Source organism: Tursiops truncatus, chromosome 4, assembly GCF_011762595.2.
Source record: "Tursiops truncatus isolate mTurTru1 chromosome 4, mTurTru1.mat.Y, whole genome shotgun sequence".
In the NCBI taxonomy this organism is placed as follows: domain Eukaryota; kingdom Metazoa; phylum Chordata; class Mammalia; order Artiodactyla; family Delphinidae; genus Tursiops; species Tursiops truncatus.
Window position 1 is genome coordinate 76,847,074 of NC_047037.1, and position 20,211 is coordinate 76,867,284.

General features: G+C 37.1%; 1 protein-coding gene across 11 annotated transcripts in view; it reads left to right on the forward strand.

The window, feature by feature from the left end:
* The first annotated feature begins 2,038 nt into the window (after positions 1 to 2,038).
* Positions 2,039 to 20,211, forward strand: part of GOLGB1 (golgin B1) — an 87,092-nt gene continuing 68,919 nt past the window's right edge. For all 11 annotated transcript variants that reach the window (XM_019922633.3, XM_019922634.3, XM_033855776.2 and 8 more), the window contains exon 1: positions 2,039 to 2,148. The gene's annotated coding sequence lies outside the window, so the exon portion shown is untranslated. The remainder of the gene's footprint in view (positions 2,149 to 20,211) is intronic.

A 20,211-nucleotide genomic window follows, 5' to 3' on the forward strand; every position in this document is an offset into this window, starting at 1 on the left:
ACAAATGGCCTGAAATCTACCCCATGTCATATTGGCCTCCTTGGGACACCAGAACAAAGCCCAAACAATTCACACAGCAGCAGTCCCTCTGTCCTCAATGTAGGTGGGACACCAGTCCCGTCTACTGTGGCTGCATTCTGTAGGCAGGCCCTAGTCAAGAAATGGGCACCAAAGTATGCACAGGCATCTCTGCACTTCCAGAGGAGACACCCATGACTTACTACTTATGAGGGCTAGGGATTTCAGAACAGTCTTTTCTTAGGCTTTGAGTATTGGGTACACTCTGGATCCTTCTGGGATTTTTGCTGTCCTAGGGGAATATAGATAAAGACCCAGACCTCTGTGGACAAGTATACACAGATACTTTCATACAAAATCCAGATCTCATAATTTAGACTTCTTTACCACTAGGGAATCCTGATTAGTGAGGATTTTATTTAATGACTGTATTTAAATATAACTCACAGAGACCAGCTACATGAAAGGTCTGCACATCATCAGGGAGCAATTTCAGCTGTTGATGCAGTCAGCTGGGTGCCTCAACCCTAAACAGCTGCAGTTGATATACAGCAACATTCCCTTGCTCACTGACCGCAAATAAAATCTCTTGGAGAGCCTGCAGAATAAGCCCTGCAAGCCCTGGCTCATGTTGGGCCCTGGAAGGGCTGCCCTTTACATTCCAAGTTTTAAGAAGTACAAGAGAATGAAGCAAAAGCCAGCATGCCTGGTCTCAGTTTTTCTAAAATTGCAGTCCCCCGCACCCACTATACTCCATCTCTGCTTGCATCTTTCCTAAGCATTTTGCCATCTACCATATTACAGTTGACCCTTGAACAACATGGGAATTAGGAGCACTGACCCTCTGTAGTCGTAAACCCCAGAATAAATTAGGGAGTTGGTTCTCCCTATACATGTTTCTTCCTTACAGGTGGTTCTGTTCACGGGTTCAACCAGGCCAGATAGTGTAGTATTTATTACTGAAAAAAAAATCAGTGTATAAGTGGACCCGTGCAGTTCACACTTGTGTGGTCCAAAGGCCAAATGTTTATTTTCTCTCTCCTCACTAAATTATTATTTTCAAAAGGGCAGGAACTTTTGTTTCTTAGTCTCAGCAATATCTCCAGGTCTAAGAACAGTACACGGTGATTACAGGGGACTACAATTTTAGATGGGTAGCCAGCAAAGGCCTTACTGATGTTCAAACCTCAAAGGGTTATGTAAGCACTAGGGTGAGGATGCATATAGTGGGCTGAGTGCCTGGTACACAGTAAGCTACTTTCCCCCCTTTCCTTAGTCACTGACTCCCATTCCAGGACCCAAGCCCTCAACCCTCAACCTCTGTTTAAGGGCCAGTTCAAGCCCCACTTCCTAAAACGCATTTCCTAGTGTTCACTATTCTCTCTCTCATTCATGTCCTTAGAAACATCTCTGATCCTTTCATACAAACGCCAGGTTCTTGCCCAAGTTCCATCAGTAAGTTGCTGTTTGTCTTTGGGCAAGTCACTTTAAACTGGTTCTCATTTTTCATCAGTAAAATGAAAAAGTCATATTAGACCACCTACCTTCTGGCTCTAATATTTTATGACTCTAAGAGCAAAACCCACATCCCCACTCCCTTCACAGCTCATTCAACAATCCTAACGGCAGCTGGTTTCCCGGGGTGCAGTGTCTCAGCAAAACCCCAAGCCCTAAGCTGGGTCAGGCACCGCCAATCCAGCGGAAGAATTAGAAGAAATCGGCCGTCCCATCAACACCTGACCTTACCAGAACGCCCGCCCTCCCGGCATTTCCGGCTCTTCCCTAGATTTTCTTCCGGAACCCTTGCTCCCGTCTGACTCCGCCCCTCCTCTACTCTTCAGAGTCCATTGGCTGTTTCTTTGAGGAAGCGGAGCACATCCCGACGTTGATTGGTCTCTGTCATTGTTGATGAGTTAGTTACAAACAAGGCGTGCCTGGTCTCCCTGGTAACGCCCGGCTGCTAAGTCCTGATTGGTCCATAGCCTAATCCCCTTTTCCGTCCCAACTGCCAGTGGTTGAGTCCCTTGGCGGGGCGCTGCAGCGGTAGGTGTCGCGTACGGGATTCCCGAGCTGACGTGGCTTAAATTTGGGAGGGGGGCAGCTGGAGCCTCCGGCGACAGCCTCTTCCAGGTGAGTGGGGGACGCTCCCCAACTCTTCGCCTCCTTGAGCCTTGTAACGGTCACCCCCGCCACAGGACCCGCGGGGCTGCCAAAGCAGCCACACTCGGATTCCCTCCCCGTCCTGATTCAGTCCCGGATCCGGCCGTTCAGTCCGCCTCCCTTCACCTACCAGGCCTAGTTCTAATCGTCCACCCGCCAGCTGGCCCCGCCGGATGGCTTCGGGGTCGCCCTGTGCAGCCTCTAGGCACATATGCACTCTTTACCCCGTCCCCAGGACGTTTCTCCTCCGGGAGCGACGGGGAAAGGCGCTCCGGGCGGTCCTGTCAGGACGGCCTTGTTCCCTGAGCGGCCTGCTCAGGCTGACCTGTGTACGCAACAGCTGACGTCGGAGAGAACCTGCCAGGCCCCTGCGCTCAGGCCCTAAACAAACTTAGTGTCGGGAAGGGGAGGCGGGACCCAGACAAACCAAAAGTCTTGAGGGCAGAGATCGCAGAAACATTGGCGACAGTAACTCAAACGAGGGCCTGACGAATGATCCTGCTAATGAGTTGCTGGAGAGATTCGGAGAGAGGGAAGATCCTTGCGATCCCATCAGCACTAAAGTCCCAGGAATCAGAGGTGGTCAGGCAGTTAGAGGAAAGGGAACCCTTAATAGAGTTTGGAGGAAAAAGAACTTGATTTGGTGGTGTGGAGGATGTTTATTCTGCGTAACAGGAGTGGTGCGTAGGAGTGTGAAGCAGAGGATGAGCCCCTCGACAAATGAGGAATATATTTGTCTGACTTACTCAAAGAGTTCCAGTTGGTCTGTGCGGAGAGGACAGTTTAAGAGTGGGGCAGAGATATTTAAAAATCACTGGATAAGTACTTTCACTTTTGGAAGTAGTTGGAAGCTTTCTGAGCTTTTAAAGGCTCTCACAGTTCTGTGCAAGATGGCAGTGGAGAACTCCCCGCAGAAAGGCTGGAGGCCTTTTCAGAAGAATGAAGTAATTAAATTTGGATGGTCAGAATAATTGTGAATGGTCAAAAAATTGCAGACGTTGTACACTGACTGTTTCACAGCTTTTACTTTTCATCCTTTGACCATGGAATGGCCATTTAATGCTTTCCTCTTCACTGTATTAAATTTGTTGGACTACATCAGTAGTTTCCAAACATTTTTAATTGCTTGCCCTATCAATAAAACTTTTTTTTGAGCAACCATCCTCTAAATACTGTATATTTAATTATAAATAATGTATGAATAACACTGTAAATATATTACTTATAAAATATACAAAAACATACATATTTAAAAGGATGAAAACAAATTCTTGCCCATTTTCTGGGACACTCCCACCCCAATCTGGAGATCACATAAAGATGTTTCCTTATTTTTTGAGAAAGGTGTTTGCATCTCTGAGGACTTCCAGATTGGGGGAATCCTTTTTATTTTAATTTATTATTATTATTATTATTGAGGACCTCCATTCCTCTGAGATGCAGCCTCTTCTAAAAATAATCATCTTTAGGATATAACTCTCTTTTCCCTCTGCTTGAATATTAAAGTCTCTCTTTTTATCCCCGTTACATTAGTGGATTAATTAAAAGGATGTTGATTTTATTCTTGTTTATAAAAAATCATTCATAAACTTCTCTAGCTTAACTACTATTAGAAATAAATTATTTGGGACACATCTCATCACTGATCATTACCTACTGGTATATTGTTAGGAACCACAATATGAAAGGATGTTAAGCTCTACAATACTCCATTTTTAATTAAGGTAATTTAAAATCAGCAGTATGTGCTTTTGGTAAAAGTAAATTCAATACAAAAGGATATAATATAAAAACAAAAATCTCTTTCTCCTCTATGTACTGATCCTTTTCCCCATTCCCTATTTCCCAGAAGTAAGCACTGTAAAAAATTTGTTTATTCTTAAGAAAATTTCTGATCATATTCAAGCACATGTGTAATATATATCCCTCTCCTTTTCTCTCTCACACAAGTTGAATCGTAATATACCTGCTATTCTACACCTTTTTTTTTTCCACTTTATACTATAAGGTATTTTTCCCATATCCATAAGTATAAACTATCCCATTCTTTTAAAAGGCTGTACAGCATTCCCCTGTAGAAATATCAAAATGTATTTAGCCTGTCCCCTACTGATGGACATTGATATTGTTTTCAGTCATTAGTCATCACAAACACTGCTGTAGGGACTTCCCCGGCAGTCCAGTGGTTAAGACTCTGTGCTTCGACTGCAGGGGGCATGGGTTTGATCCCTGGTCCAGGAACTAAGATCCTGCATACTGCGAGGCCAAAAATTTTAAAAAGTAAAAATAAACTCTCTTAAAAACAAACAAAAACCACTGCTGTAGTGAATATCCATGTGCAAATATCCTTTGTTCCCTTGAATGAGCCTATCTATGGTATAAACAATACGGAATTCTTTAGAGCCCTACTACTGTGAGTCATTTCATTTTAGTCTAGTGGTTATATAACTGTAAGTATGTACAAGTATACGAGTGCCCTCATGCCTCCAGCACTATTTTCAGCCCCAGTGAAGAATGTTGGGTGATGAGGTTGCTCAGAAAATAGGTTATCTTCTGAATCTCTACCAGTAAAGAAGCTTTGTCGAGCTCTGTGACTGGGAAGATTACTTAACTTCCCTATGCCTTACACACTTTAATACTAGGGATATTGATAGAACTCCTCCTTGGAGTTGTTTTAAAAATAAAATGAGTAAAATGATGAGGATAAATAAGGTATTATATGTAAAGCAATTGGAGTAGTATTTAGTACATAGTACTGTGTATATAAGTTATAGATACCGTTTACTGCTAAATTTGTTTAATAAAAACAAGTTTTTTTGTGTTATGAAAACTGGTTTTCCATTTTCTAACTGTAAAATTATATCATAGTATTGCATATGCTTTTCCCAGCTATATAGCACCATTTCCTATCAGCTTCTCAAACTGGTTGAGGATCACTTAGAATTAAGGAAAACTACTGAGGCTCAGCTAAACATGCATTGAGTGAGTTTGAGGACTGATACGGAAATACAACCATTTTCTGTGTTGTTGTTTCTGTGGGAAAATGTGATTTAAATTCCAAAGCAAGTGGTGCGTATGCATGTAGTCATAGGCATGTGCTCACTGTCTTCAGTTACTTTATTTTCCCATGCATTTTGTACTAGGTTCTCTGTGGTTGGGGCATGCCTTATATTTCTTTTTATATTTTTGTGGTTCTTAGCATAATGCTCCACACCAAGTAGATATTTTGAAAACAATTAGCAGTGAATACTGAGAAAATAAGACTCATGGAATTCTAAATGCCACCTCAACACAGAAGTGTTGAGATCCTGTGGCAGAATTTATAGAAGGTGTGGCCAGCATTGACTCTGAGGGATTGTTTTATTTGCCTGAATGTTTTATTGAACCCTGACCTTGGCATGAAGCTCTTTATTTTATTCTTTTCCCAAATTGCTATTCATGATTCTGGTGCTTTATAAAACAACAGCAAGAGCATTGCTTGTCCAGTAGTCACAGATATTCCTTACATTAATTTATTACTATATGTTTTCCCCTTTACTAATTTTTATATGTGCATTTGCCCATTTCTATCCTACAGTGAGCCTTTCAGAGGCAGAGATCCATCTTTCTTCGTTTAGCTTAAGCATGGCTACTTAGTGGCTCTCTTGCCCTCAGATTCCCAACCTCTGAGCTACCTAAAGACCCTAACTGTGCCTGAGGTGCCCATCCTTTTACACTTCCATGTTATTCCTTTAATGTCAACAGCTATAGAAATCACTCTTGCATCATGGAGTCATAAGGCAAAGTCCAAATAGAAAAGACAAGAGAAATCCTTGTACTTACCTAGTTTTCATGATACTTAGTTCAGGTGATGACCAGTTTATTATTATTATGAACTTGTGAATTTAAACATTTTTGGTGGATTTAAATATCTGTTGCAATTTAATTCATAATCTTATTAGAAACTCAGTTGTTCCTTTGGCCTGTGGGAACTTCTTCAGTTTGTCTCCTGGATCCTTTTGACATGACTCTATGTTAGTCTTTGTTAGCTTCCTTGCTATTTTGTATGAAAAAATGTTTCAGGCTCATTTTGTACCATTTCCTGCTTCAGAATTGAAATCAGCCATTTCTCTAAGAAGCCCTCCTATTAAAAAAAAATTTTTTTTTAACGGGGAATAGTATTTCAAGACTAGAAATACTTACTGCTTCTCAGTTTGTCATAGTTTTTTTCAATGCACAGAGCTAGGAAAATATATGTGCTAAGGTAAAATACCTTATAGGTTCATACTGGTACTTTTGATTCAAATTCAAGATTAGTTTTTATTTTGGGGTTCTTAATTTCTTTTGTGTTATATGTCTATCTCCTTTTTTCATAATGACTGTATGATAGAATTACTATGCCCATAATTACTCATTTAATTCCACAGGGCACATATAATAGTTAAGGAATAATAATACTGATAATGAACACCGCCAATTTTGGTTGTTAAAATTTTTATAAGTTTTTTTTTGTATGTGCTATTTACATTTTCCCCATTTTTTAAAAATTGGAGCCCTATATGTTGTCAGAGCATATAATCATTAAATACTATGCTGTCTCCATCCCAGTCTTAGTTCTATGAGTAATATATTTAGTGCTCACACCAGTCCTTATGATGATGTTTCTTTAGTCATTTTGGTTATCTCAAGCTTTTTCTCTAATAGATGCCTTAGGAAAGGCTCCTGGGAAAATTTTTCATTAATTTTCTTGCAAGTTTGTAACATTCTGTCTGTGCTCTTTATATCTGAAGGTCATTTTTTCTGAAAATAAAATCCTTAGCTCACATTTTCTTTCCTTAAATATCTCAAGTCTGTAACTCCATTTTTTTTTCTGGCAAAGCATTGTTGTTGAAAAGTCTGACCATAGTCTTTTTTTTTTTTTTTTGCTTGTAAGTCACATTTCAGCCTAAACCTCAAAGAATTCTTTTAAGTCCATTAATTTTACTAGAATGTCTTGTTGGTCATTCTGGGTTGATATTCTCAGGTATCTGGTGGCTTCTTTCAGTATGTAACTTCAGATCTTTTAAAATTTCAGATAAGTGCTCTTGGCTTTTGTTTTTTGCGTTTGTTCTGTACCTTTGCTTTGGTTTTCTTTTTCGGGGATCCTATTATCCTCATTGCTTATCTGCAATATTTATCACTTTCTCTTGATTCCTTCTTTACTATTTATTTCTTTGAATTTTTTAAGAGAAACAAAGCATTAGGAACAATATTAAATTTACTATAGAAAATATGCAAAGATAGTTCAGAATTCAGTATATCTCTCACCCAGTATTCTCTAATGTTAGCATGTTACAGTGGAAAAGTGCATTTGTCAAAACTAAGAAATCAACACTGATGCGTTACTATTAACTAAACTCCATACTTTGGATTTTACTCATTTCTCCATTGATGTCCTTTTTCTGTTCCACGGTATTATCGTAAGATATCACATTTAGTTTAATCTTTTTATTTTTTAAATTGAGGTAATTGTGGATTCACATGCAATTCTAATAAATAATATAGAGAGAAACCTTGTATGCGTTGTTCAGTTTCCTTCAGTGGTAACATTTTAGAAAACTATTGTATAATATCACAACCAGGATGCTGATAATACATTCCCTGATTTTATTTGTATACATGTATGTTAAGTTCTATAAAATTTTATCACCTATGTGTAGGTTCCTGTATCCACCACCATAATTAAGATATTGAACAGTTCTAACACCACAAGGATACCTTGTGTTGCCGTTTTATAATTATAACCACCTCCTACCCTCTCACCTTCAGCTTCTCCCTAAGCACTGGTAACCATTCATCTGTCCTCCATTTCTAAAATTTTGTCATTTCAAAATATTCTGTAAATGTGGAATTATATAGCATGTAACCTTTTGGAACTGGCTTTTTCTTTTTCATTCAGCATGATTTCCTGGAGATTCATTCATCTAAATTGTTAGGTGTATCAGTAGCTTGTTCCTGTTTATTGCTATGTAGTATGCCATGGTATGTATGTACAGGCATACCTTGGAGATATTGTGGGTTCAGTTCCAGACCACTGCAATAAAGCTAATATCACAATAAAGTGAGTCACACAAATTTTTTGGTTTCCCAGTGCATATAAAAATTACATTTACACTATATTGTAGTCTTTTAAGTGTGAAATAGCATTATGTCTAAAAAATATACATACCTTAATTAAAAAGTGCTTTATCATGAAAAATGCTACCATCTGAGCCTTCAGCAAGTTGTAATCTTTTTGCTGGTAGATACAGGATCTTGCCTTGATGTTCATGGCTGCTGACTAATCAGGGTGGTAGTTGCTGAAAGTTGGAATGGTTGTGGCAGTTTTTAAAAATAAGACAACATTGAAGTTTGCTGCATCGATTAACTCTTCCTTTCATGAACAAATTCTCTGTAACATGCAGTGCTGTTTGATAGCATTTTACCCACAGTAGAATTTCTTTGAAAATTGGAGTTGATCCTCTCAAACCTGCCGCTACTCTGTTAACTAAGTTTATGTCATATTCTAAATGCTTTGCTGTCATTTCAACAGTCTTTGTAGCATCTTCACCAGGAGTAGATTCCATCTCAAGAAACCACTTTCTTTGTTCATCTAGAAGGAGTAACTCCTCATCCTTTAAAGATTTATCCTTAGATTGCAGCAATTCAGTCACATCTTCAGCCTCTACTTTTAATTCTAGTTCTCTTGCTGTTTCCACCACATCTGCAGTTACTTCTTCCACCAAAGTCTTGAACCTCTCAGAGGTCATCAGTGAGGGTTGGGCTTGACTTCTCCCAAACTCCTGTTAATGTTAATATTTTTACCTTTTTTCGTGAAGCATGAATGTTCTTAGCAGAATCTAGAATGGTCAGTCCTTTCCAGAAGGTTTTCAGTTTACTTTGCCCAAATCCATCAGAGGAATCTATGACAGCTATAGCCTTAGGGAATGTATTTCTTAAGTAATAAGACTTGAGAATTGAAATTACTCCTGGGTAATTTCAAAAAGAATTTGGGTTGCAGAATGGATGTTTTGTTAGCAGGCATGAAAACAACATTAATCTCATTATACATTTCCATGAGAGCTCTTGGATAACCAGGAGCTTTTTTTCTGAGCAGTAGGTCTCAACAGTGGGCTTAAATATTCAGTAAACCATGTTGTAAACAGACGTGCTGTTATCCAGACTTTGTTTTTCCATTTATAGAGCACAGGCAGAGTAGATTTAACATCATTCTTAAGAGCCCTAGGATTTTCAGGATGGTAAATGAGCATTGGCTTCAACTTAGTCTCCAGCTGCATTAACCCCTAACAAGAGAGTCAGACTGTCCTTTGAGCTTTGAAGCCAGGCATTAACTTCTCGCTAGCTATGAAAATCCTAGATGGCATCTTCTTCCAATAGGAGGCTGTTTTGTCTACGCTGAGAATCTGTTGTTTAGTGTAGCCACCTTCACTAATTATCTTAGCTAGATCTTCTAGATAACTTGCTACAGCTTCTACATCAGCACTTGCTGTTTCACCTTGTTTCAACCTCATGAACCAACCTCTGCTAACTTCAAACTTTTCTTCTGCAGATTCCTCACCTCTCTCAGCCTTCACAGAATTGAAGGGAGTTAGGGCCTTGCTCTGGGTTAGGGTTTGGCTTAAGGGAATGTTGTAGCTGATTTGATCTTCTATCTAGACCACTGAAACTTTCTCCACATCAGCAATAAGGCTCTTTTGCTTTATTATCATTGTAAGTTCACTGGAGTAGCACTTTTAATTTCCTTCAAGAAATTTTCCTTTGCAATGACAACATGGCTGTTTAGCGCAAGAGGCCTTTCGTCCTCTCTGGGCTTTTGACCTCCCTTCCTCACTAAGCTTAATCACTCCTAGCTTTTGATTTAAAGTGAGAAACTTGTGACTCCTCCTTTCACTTGAACACTTAGAAGCCATTGTAGGATTATTAATTGGCCTAATTTCCATACTGTTGTGTCTCGGGGAATAGGGAAGCCCAAGGAGAGGGAGAGGCGGGAACGACTGGTGGGTGGAGCAGTTAGGACACATACAGCATTTATTGATTAAGTTCACCACCTGATAAGGGTGTGGTTCATGGTGCCCCACAACAATTACAATAACATCAAAGATCACAGACCACCATAAATATAAGAATAGTGAAAAGGCTTGAAATAGTGCGAGAGTTAACAAAATGTGACACAGAGATATGAAGTGAGCAAGTGCTATAGGAAAAATGGTACCAGTAGACTGGCTCAACACAGAGTTGCCACAAACCTTCAATTTGTAAAAAATGCAATCAATATCTGCAAAGTACAATAAAGCAAAGCTCAATAAAACGAGCTATGCCTGTACCATAGTTTATTTAACCATTTACTTGTTGAGGGACATCCTTGCTGATTCCAGTTTGGGGTACTTACAACTAAAGCTGCTAAGAACATTCATGTATAGGTTTATGGGTGAATTTAAGTTTTCATTGCTCTGAGATAAATGCCTAGGAGTAAAATTACTGGGTCACAAAGTAGTTACATGTTTAATTTATGGTGAATTTCTTTTTGATTTTTAAAATTATCCTTCATTTCAACTTTCTTTTTTTTTAAGGCAATCTTTGTTGTGATTATTCGTATACTTATTCCCTTTAGTTTCATCTTTATTTCCAAAATATTTTTTTAATTTTAAATTATTTCTTGTGTTTCTGCTTCATTTCTGGGTTTTTCTATTTTTGTTGGGGGATAATTGATAAATTTATTTGTTTTAATTCATATGAAGAAATCACATATATACCTATGTGTGTGTGTTCACCAAAGTTTGCATCATAGAAAATGGTAAGAATATCAAAGTTTAATTTTTCTTTTGTAAAAGTAAATATGATACACATTTCTGTCATATACCTACGGTTTGTGCTCTGCTGTACTGTTAGGTGCTCTACATTCATTTAGCAATTAATACTTACCCGTTAATTTTTGTTAAGTAGGTGTCAATATTGGAAGTAGATATTAATCATTTTTTTAAGCTTCTTTGAGGTGTAATTGACAAAAATATATATATTTAAGGTGTTAGTGATGTATTGATATATGTATACATTGTTAAATGATTACCACAGTCAAGCTAATTAATATATTTATCATCTTATGTAGTTACCTTTTTTTTTTGGAGGTGAGAATATTTAAAATCTACTCTCTTAGCAAACTGCCTGTAGTCACCATGCTGTACATTAGATTCCCAGACATTATTCATCTGGCATAATTGAAATTTTGTACCCTTTAACAAATATCTCCCCATTTCCCCTATCCTCTACTACCTGGCAATCACTATTCTACTCTCTGCTTCCTTGAGTTTGACTTTTTTAGATTCCATATATAGATGAGATCATGCAGTACTTGTCTTTCTGTACCTGGCTTATTTCATTCCGCATAATGTCCTCTAGGTTCATCTATGTTTTCACAAATGGCAGGATTTCCTTATTTTTTTTAGGACTGAATAATATTCCATTGTGTGTATATACTGTATACATTTTCTTTATCCATTCATTTGTCAGTGGACACTTAGGTTGATTCTGTAATTTAGCTGTTGTGAATAATGCTGCAGTGAACATGGGAGTGCAGATATCTCCTCAAGATACTAATTTCATTTCCTTTAGGTATATACCCAGAAGTGGAATTGCTGGATCAGATGGTAGTTCTATTTTTAGTTTTTTGTAGAACCTCCATATGTTTTTCATAATGGCCATGCCAGTTTACATTCCCACCAACAGTGTTCAAGCATGCCTTTTTCTCCACATCCTGGCCAACACTTGTTATCTTTCGTCTTTTTGATAATAGCCTTTCTAACAGGTGTGAGGTGATGTTGTGATTTTGATTTGCATTCTCTTGATGATTAGTGATGTTGAGCATTTATCATATACCTGTTGACCATTTGTATGTCTTCTTTTGAGAAGTGTCTATCTAAATCCTTTGCCCATTTAAAAAATTGGGTTATTTGTTTTCTTGCTATTAAGTTGTTAGAGTTACTTATATATTTTGGATATTAATCCTTTATCAGGTGTGTGGTTTCCAAATATTTTCTTCCATTCCGTAGTTTGTCTCTTCATTGTTTCCTTTGCTATGCAGAAGCTTTTTAGTTTGATGGAATCTCATTTTTCTATTTTTGCTTTTGTTGTCTGCACTTTTGGGATCATAGCCAAGAAATAATTGCCCACACGAATGTCGAGAAGCCTTTTTTCTGTGTTTCTTCCACTAGTTTTACAGTTCAGGTCTTATGTTCGAGTTTTTAACCAAGTTGGAGTTAATTTTTGTATGTGGTGTCAGATAAGGGTCCAATTTTATTCTTCTGCATGTGGATATCCAGTTTTCCCAATACCATTTATTGAATAGACTGTCCTTTACTCGTTGTCTATACTTGGCACCTTCTTTGATGATGAATTGATCTTCCTTGCTTTGGCCTTTCAGGGTCTTTTGTGGTTCTATATGATTTTAGGATTTTTTTTTCTATTTCTGTGAAAAAAGCCAGTGGAGTTTTGATAAGGATTGTGCTGACTCTGTACATTACTTTGAGTGGTAGGTACATTTTAACAATATTAACTCTTCTAATCCATGAACACAGGATATCGTTGTATTTATTTGTGTCTTCTTTAATCTCTTTCACCAATGTTTTATAGTTTTCAGTGCACAGATCTTTCACCTCCTTCGTTAAATTTATTCCTAAGTACTTTATTATTATTTTTGGTGCTATTAAACATGGGGTTGTTTTCTTTTTTTGGTTTGTTTTGTTTTGTTTTGTTTTCTTAATTATTTTTTTGGCTAGCTCATTGTTAGTGTATAAAAACAATAACTTTTGTATACTTATTTTGTATCCTTTGACTTTACTGAGTTCATTTATTAGTTTTAACAGCCTTTTCGTGGATTCTTTAGAGTTTTCTCTTTGTAAGATCATGTCTTCTGCAGAGACAATTTTACTTCTTTCTTTCTGATTTGGATGGCTTTTATTTATTTTTCTTGCCTAAATACTCTCCCTAGGAATTCCAGTACTATACTGAGTAGAAGTGGTGAGAATAGGCATCCTTGTCTTGTTTCTGATCTTAGAGGAAAAGCTTTCAGCTTTTCACCATTGAGTATGATGTTAGCTGTGGTCTTGTCGTATGTAAACTTATTATGTTGAGGTACATCCCATCTGTATCTAATTTGTTCAGTTTTTATCATGAAAGAGTGTTGGATTTTGTCAAATGCTTTTCCTGCATCTATTCAGATGATTTTATGATATTTATCCATCATTTTGTTGATGTGGTGTATCACATTAATTGATTTGTGGATGTTGAACCATCCTTGTATCCAAGGAATAAATTCTACCTGATCATGGTGTATGGTCCTGCTAGTGTGAAGCTGAATTTGATCTTTTAGTATTTTGTTGAGAATTTTTGCATCTATGTTCATCAGGGACATAGGGCTGTAATTTTCTCTTCCTGTAGTGTCCTCGTATGGATTCATTATCAGGTAACGCTAGTCTTGTAAGATGAATTTGAAAGTGTTCCCTCCTCTTTGATTTTTGGGAAGAGTTTGAAAAGGATTGGCATTAATTCTTCTTTAAACATTTGGTAGAATTCACCAGTGAAGCCACCAGGTCCTGGACATTTCTTTGTTAAGAGGTTTTTGATTACCATTTCTTACTGTTATTGGTCTCTTCAGATTTTCTATTTCTTCATGAATGAGTCTTGGTAGGTTGTGTGTTTCTAGAAATTTATCCATTTCTTCAAGGTTATCCAATTTTTTGGCATATAATTGTATATTGTAGTCTCTTATGATCCTTTGTATTTCTGTGATATCCATCTTACTGTCTTTTCTTTATGTATTTATTTTTGGCTGTGTTGGGTCTTTGTTGCTGTGTGTGGGCTTTCTCTAGTTGCGGCAAGTGGGGGCTACTCTTCATTGTGGTGCATGGGCTTCTCATTGTGGTGGTTTCTCTTGTTGTGGAGCATGGGCTCTAGGCGCTCAGGCTTCAGTAGTTGTGGCACATGGGCTTAGTTGCTTCACTGCATGTGGGTTCTTCCTGCATTGGCAGGTGGATTCTTAACCACTGTGCCACCAGGAGAGCCCCTCTTTTTCTTTCACATATACTTTTATTTGAATTTTCTCCTTTCTTTCTTAGTTGATATACCTAACAGTTTGTCAATTTTATCTTTATAGAAAATCACTTAGTTTCATCAATCTTTTCTATTATTTTTATACTCTTCAGTTCATTTATTTCTGCTCTGATCTTGGTTATTTCCTTCCTTCTGCTAACTTTCAGCTTAGTTTGTTCTTCTTTTTCTAGTTCCTTAAGGTGTAAAGTTACATTGTTTATTTGAGATATTTCTTTTCTTAAAGGTTGGCATTTGTTGCTATAAAATTCCCTCTTCGGGAACTTACCTAAACATAATAAATGCCATATATGACAAACCCACAGCCAACATCATTCTCAGTGGTGAAAAACTGAAACCATTTCCTCTAAGATCAGGAACAAGACAAGGTTGTCCACTCTCACGACTCTTATTCAACATAATTTTGGAAGTTTTAGCCACAGCAATCAGAGAAGAAAAAGAAATAAAAGGAATCCAAATTGGAAAAGAAGAAGTAAAGCTGTCACTGTTTGCAGATGACATGATACTATACATAGAGAATCCTAAAGATACTACCAGAAAACTACTAGAGCTAATCAATGAATTTGGTAAAGTGGCAGGATACAAAATTAATGCACAGAAATCTCTGGCATTCCTATATACTAATGGTGAAAAATCTGAAAGTGAAATCAAGAAAACACTCCCATTTACCGTTGCAACAAAAAGAATAAAATATCTAGGAATAAACCTACCTAAGAAGACAAAAGACCTGTATGCAGAAAAGTATAAGACACTGATGAAAGAAATTAAAGATGATACAAATAGATGGAGAGATATACCATGTTCTTGGATTGGAAGAATCAACATTGTGAAAATGACTACTACCCAAAGCAATCTATAGATTCAATGCAATCCCTATCAAACTACCACTGGCATTTTTCACAGAACTAGAACAAAAAATTTCACAATTTGTATGGAAACACAAAAGACCCTGAATAGCCAAAGCAATCTTGAAAATGAAAAACGGAGCTGGAGGAATCAGGCTCCCTGACTTCAGACTATACTAAAAAGCTACAGTAATCAAGACAGTATGGTACTGACACAAAAACAGAAAGATAGATCAATGGAACAGGATAGAAAGCCCAGAGATAAACTCACGCACATATGGACACCTTATCTTTGATAAAGGTGGCAGGAATGTCCAGTGGACAAAGGACAGCCTCTTCAATAAGTGGTGCTGGGAAAACTGGACAGGTACATGTAAAAATATGAGATTAGATCACTCCCTAACACCATACACAAAAATAGGCTCAAAATGGATTAAAGACCTAAATGTAAGGCCAGAAACTATCAAACTCTTAGAGGAAAACATAGGCAGAACACTCTATGACATAAATCACAGCAAGATCCTTTCTGACCCACCTCCTAGAGAAATGGAAATAAAAACAAAAATAAACAAATGGGACCTAATGAAACTTCAAAGCTTTTGCACAGCAAAGGAAACCATAAACAAGACCAAAAGACAACCCTCAGAATGGGAGAAAATATTTGCAAATGAAACAACTGACAAAGGATTAATCTCCAAAATTTACAAGCAGCTCATGCAGCTCCATAACAAAAAAACAAACAACCCAATCCAAAAATGGGCAGAAGACCTAAATAGACATTTCTCCAAAGAAGATATACAGATTGCCAACAAACACATGAAAGGATGCTCAACATCACTGATCATTAGAGAAATGCAAATCAAAACTACAATGAGGTGTCACCTCACACCAGTCAGAATGACCATCATTTAAAAATCTACAAACAATAAATGCTGGAGAGGGTGTGGAGCAAAGGGAACCCTCTTGCACTGCTGGTAGGAATGTAAATTGATACAGCCACTATGGAGAACAGTATGGAGGTTCCTTAAAAAACTAAAAGTAGAACTACCATACAACCCAGCAATCCCACTACTGGGCATATACCCTGAGAAAACCATAATTCAAAAAGAGTCATATACCACAATGTTCATTGCATCTCTGTTTACAAGAGCCAGGACATGGAAGCAACCTAAGTGTCCATTGACAGATGAATGGATAAAGAAGATGTGACACATATATACAATGGGATAATACTCAGCCATAAAAAGAAATGAAATTGAGTTATTTGTAGTGAGATGGATGGACCTAGAGTCTGTCATACAGAATGAAGTAAGTCAGAAAGAGAAAAACAAATTCTGTATGCTAACACATATATATGGAATCTAAAAAAAAAAAAAAGGTTCTGAAGAACCTAGGGGCAGGACAGGAATAAAGACGCAGACATAGAAAATGGACTTGAGGACACGGGGAGGGGGTAGGGTAAGCTGGGATGAAGTGAGAGAGTGGCATGGACATACATACACTACCAAACGTAAAATAGATAGCTAGTGGAAAGCAGCCACATAGCACAGGGAGATCAGCTTGGGGCTTTGTGACCACCTAGAGCGGTGGGATGGGGAGGATGGGAGGGAGACGCAAGAGGGAAGAGATATGGTGTTATATGTATATGTATAGCTGATTCACTTTGTTTTAAAGCAGAAAATACCACACCATTGTAAAGCAATTATACTCCAGTAAAGATGTTAAAATAATAATAATAAAAAAACAAACAAAAAAACTTCCCTCTTAGACCTACATCCCATAAGTTTTGATATGTCATGTTTTCATTTTCATCTGCCTCAAGATAGTTTTTGATTTCCCTTTTGATTTCTTCTTCGACCTGTTGTTTTTTTCAGAGTGTGTTAATTTTCACGTTTGTGCATTTTCAATTTTTCCTCTTGTTATTGATTTCTAGTTTCATGCCATTGTGTTAAGAAATGATACTCAATGTGATTTCAGTCTTCTTAAGATTGTTAAGACTTGTTTTGTGGTCCAACATATGATCTATCCTAAAGAATGTTACATATGCACTCGAAAAAAGTGCATGTTCTACTGCTGTTGGATGGAATGCTCTATATATGTTTGTTAGGTCTTTTCTGTATAACGTGTTGTTCAAGTCCAGTGTTTCCTTATTGCTTTTGTGTCTGGATGATTTATCCATTGTTGAAAGTGGGATATTGAAGTCTCCTACTGTTATGGTATTGCTACCTGTTTCTCCCTTCAATTCTGTTAAAATTTGCTAAATATAATTAGGTGCTTTAATTTTGGGTGCATATATATTCACAAGTGTTATATCCTGTTATAGACTTACAAGTTCATATCCTGTTATGTAATAATTGATCTCCCCTGTCATTATATAAACACCTTCTCTGTCTCTTGGTCAGTTTTTTACTTGAAGTCTTTTTTGTCTGTTATAAGTACAGCTACCCCTGCTTTCTTTTGGTTACTATTTTCATGGCATATCTTTTTCTATCCCTTCACTTTCAGCCTGTGTGTTATCATTAGAGATCAAGTGAGTCTCTTGTGGACAGCATATAGTTGGATCTTGTTCTTTTAATCCATTCAGCCACGATGTCTTTTGATTGGAAAATTTAATCCATTTACTTTTAAAGTAATTATTGAAAGGTAAGGACTTGATTTTCAAATTTTTCTCAGAAAATTCTCCTCAGTGGAGGCCCTATTCTGAAAAAGATCCCTGGCTCATCGGTTGGAGAATTAATGTGGCCTGCGCTGCCTTAGGCACTTCAGACCTTGCAGGTTTCTTGTACTTACTTGTTGTTGGAGTGGGGATGCATTTCCCTTTTCCAACTACTGTTCTTGAATTGGCTGGACACATTTTCCAGTGAATACCCACTGGATTTTTTGTGGTTCTCTTGGTATTAGGTCTGTTGTGCTCTTACAGTTTCTATAGGGGAGATAAAATTTTGCCTCTGTTCTCTAAGGGTTTTTGGCTAGGTCTGCGAATTAAATTGATATAGGAAAGATTAACAGGAGAAAAGCATACAGATTTATTTAATATCAGCTTTATGTGGCATGGGAGCCCTTATAAGGAAATGAAGACCCAAAGAAGCAGTTAGAATCTAACATCTGTACAATGAGTTGGTCAAACAGTAGTAAATTGTGAAAATGAGACAACAGAAGGAGGTCATTAATCATAGAGCAATGACTTGGGAGATAAGTGTTAGTTTACAAGGTTTGTTTTTACAGATTTCTTTTGGCTTCAGCTCCCATCCCTGGAGACAACAATATTACTTTTCTTCCTGGTAGAGAGAGAACATCTTCCATATGGATGTTTTATCTCTTCCTTTCAGGGAGAAAAATGGGAGATCAGCACACCCTACTTGTACCTGCTGTTTTTCAAGTGCTTTAGCCCAAAATAATCCTTCTGCCAAGTGACATATTTTGGAGTGAGTGGCACATTCTGCTACCCTTTGCTTCCCTTTATTCCTCCTGCATGGACAACAGTGATACACAGATCTTGTGGCTTTTGGTGTTTTTTCTATATCCATGTTTATTTTGGAGTTTGTGGGAAACTTTGCCTCATTTTATTTGTTTGCTTGTTCGTTTTGGTAAAGGCTGTCCATGGGTTTTTAATTTTGTTATCTAATTGCTTTGTCTGTTTTTATGTGGGAATTTAGGAAGATCCAAAAGCTATGCTATCTGCTATTACCATCTTCTCAGAGTCCTATCGGTTGTTTTTTTTTTTCTTTCCTTTTGCTTATTCCCAACATAGTCTGAAAAATTTGAAGATAAAGTGCTTCTGCTTGATATGTTAGGTTCTGTTATGACTATTTGATTAGTACACATTTCTGTGCCTAAAAAAGACTCTTTAGTTATAGTGTTCATTTCCTTCTTTAATGATTACTATAGAAAATTGAATGTGTAGAGCTAAAAAGAAAGTTTAGAGTCTGTGTCCTGGTGAGTTTTGTTTGTTTTTTAGCTGACTGTAGTTGTGAGTCTCATAACCTGATGAGTGACTGATTATTATGTCGCTATGCACTTATATATGACTTTGTGTTTCCCTTTCAGTAATTATATATGTAATTTTATATGGTCCTATGTTGCCCTCCTAGTGGTTTTCTCTTCCTTTCCTGTTTCACACGTCTTTTCCAAATGCTATATGCTGCTTATCTAAGTAACCTGTTATAGAAACAAAGGTCTTGCCATTTCTTAATTAATGACCATGGCTGCCCTAAACACTGTTACTGAGTGGAAGAAAACTATAGCAGAGACTAGTTTTATTCAAGTGCTTATTTTGTGCAATAGCTTTTACATTTCTTCCTGCTGAGGATTTTAAAAGCCGAATAATATTTTGTCACTCAGCATAATTGCTTATAATAATGCTATGATAATCCAGTTTATTTTGATTTTTCCTATCAAAACATTAATATTCTCACTTTTAAGGAGTTTGTGGACTAGCAAGTGACACTGATCTGAATGAATGATTAAATAAATAATGAAGGAAAAAGGAAGAGAGAGAAATGGTATGTGTGCTTGCATGTGTGTGAGTGTGTGTGTGTGTGTGTGTGTGTGTGTGTGTGTGTGTGTATTCAGGTGAGTTGAGTGAGTTTTGGTGGCTTGTTATCTTTCAAGGAATTGGCCTGTTTCATCTATGTTGATGAATTTATGGGTATAGAGTTATTTGTAGTGTTCCTTTATTACTTTTTAACGTATGGTAGGTCAGTAGTGATGTCTCTCTCCTGTTTCATATCTGATATTGACAATTTGTGTCTTCTCTCTTTTTGTTTGTCAGTCTGACCAAGCTTTATGTATTTTATTCATGTTTTCAAAGAATCAACTTTTAGTTTTGCCGATTTTCTTTATTTTTCTATTTTCAATTTTATTAATTTCTGCCCTAATATTAATTTTCTTTTTTCTGCTTAAATTTGTTTTGATTTGCTCTTCTTTTTCAAATTTCCTACAGAAGAAGCGTAGGTTACTGATTTTAGTCATTCTTCCTTTTTTTCTAATGTATGCATTTAATGCTATATGTTTTGAACAAGGATTACATTTAAATTTTAGTGAAACCACATGGTTTACTGAGAAAGCT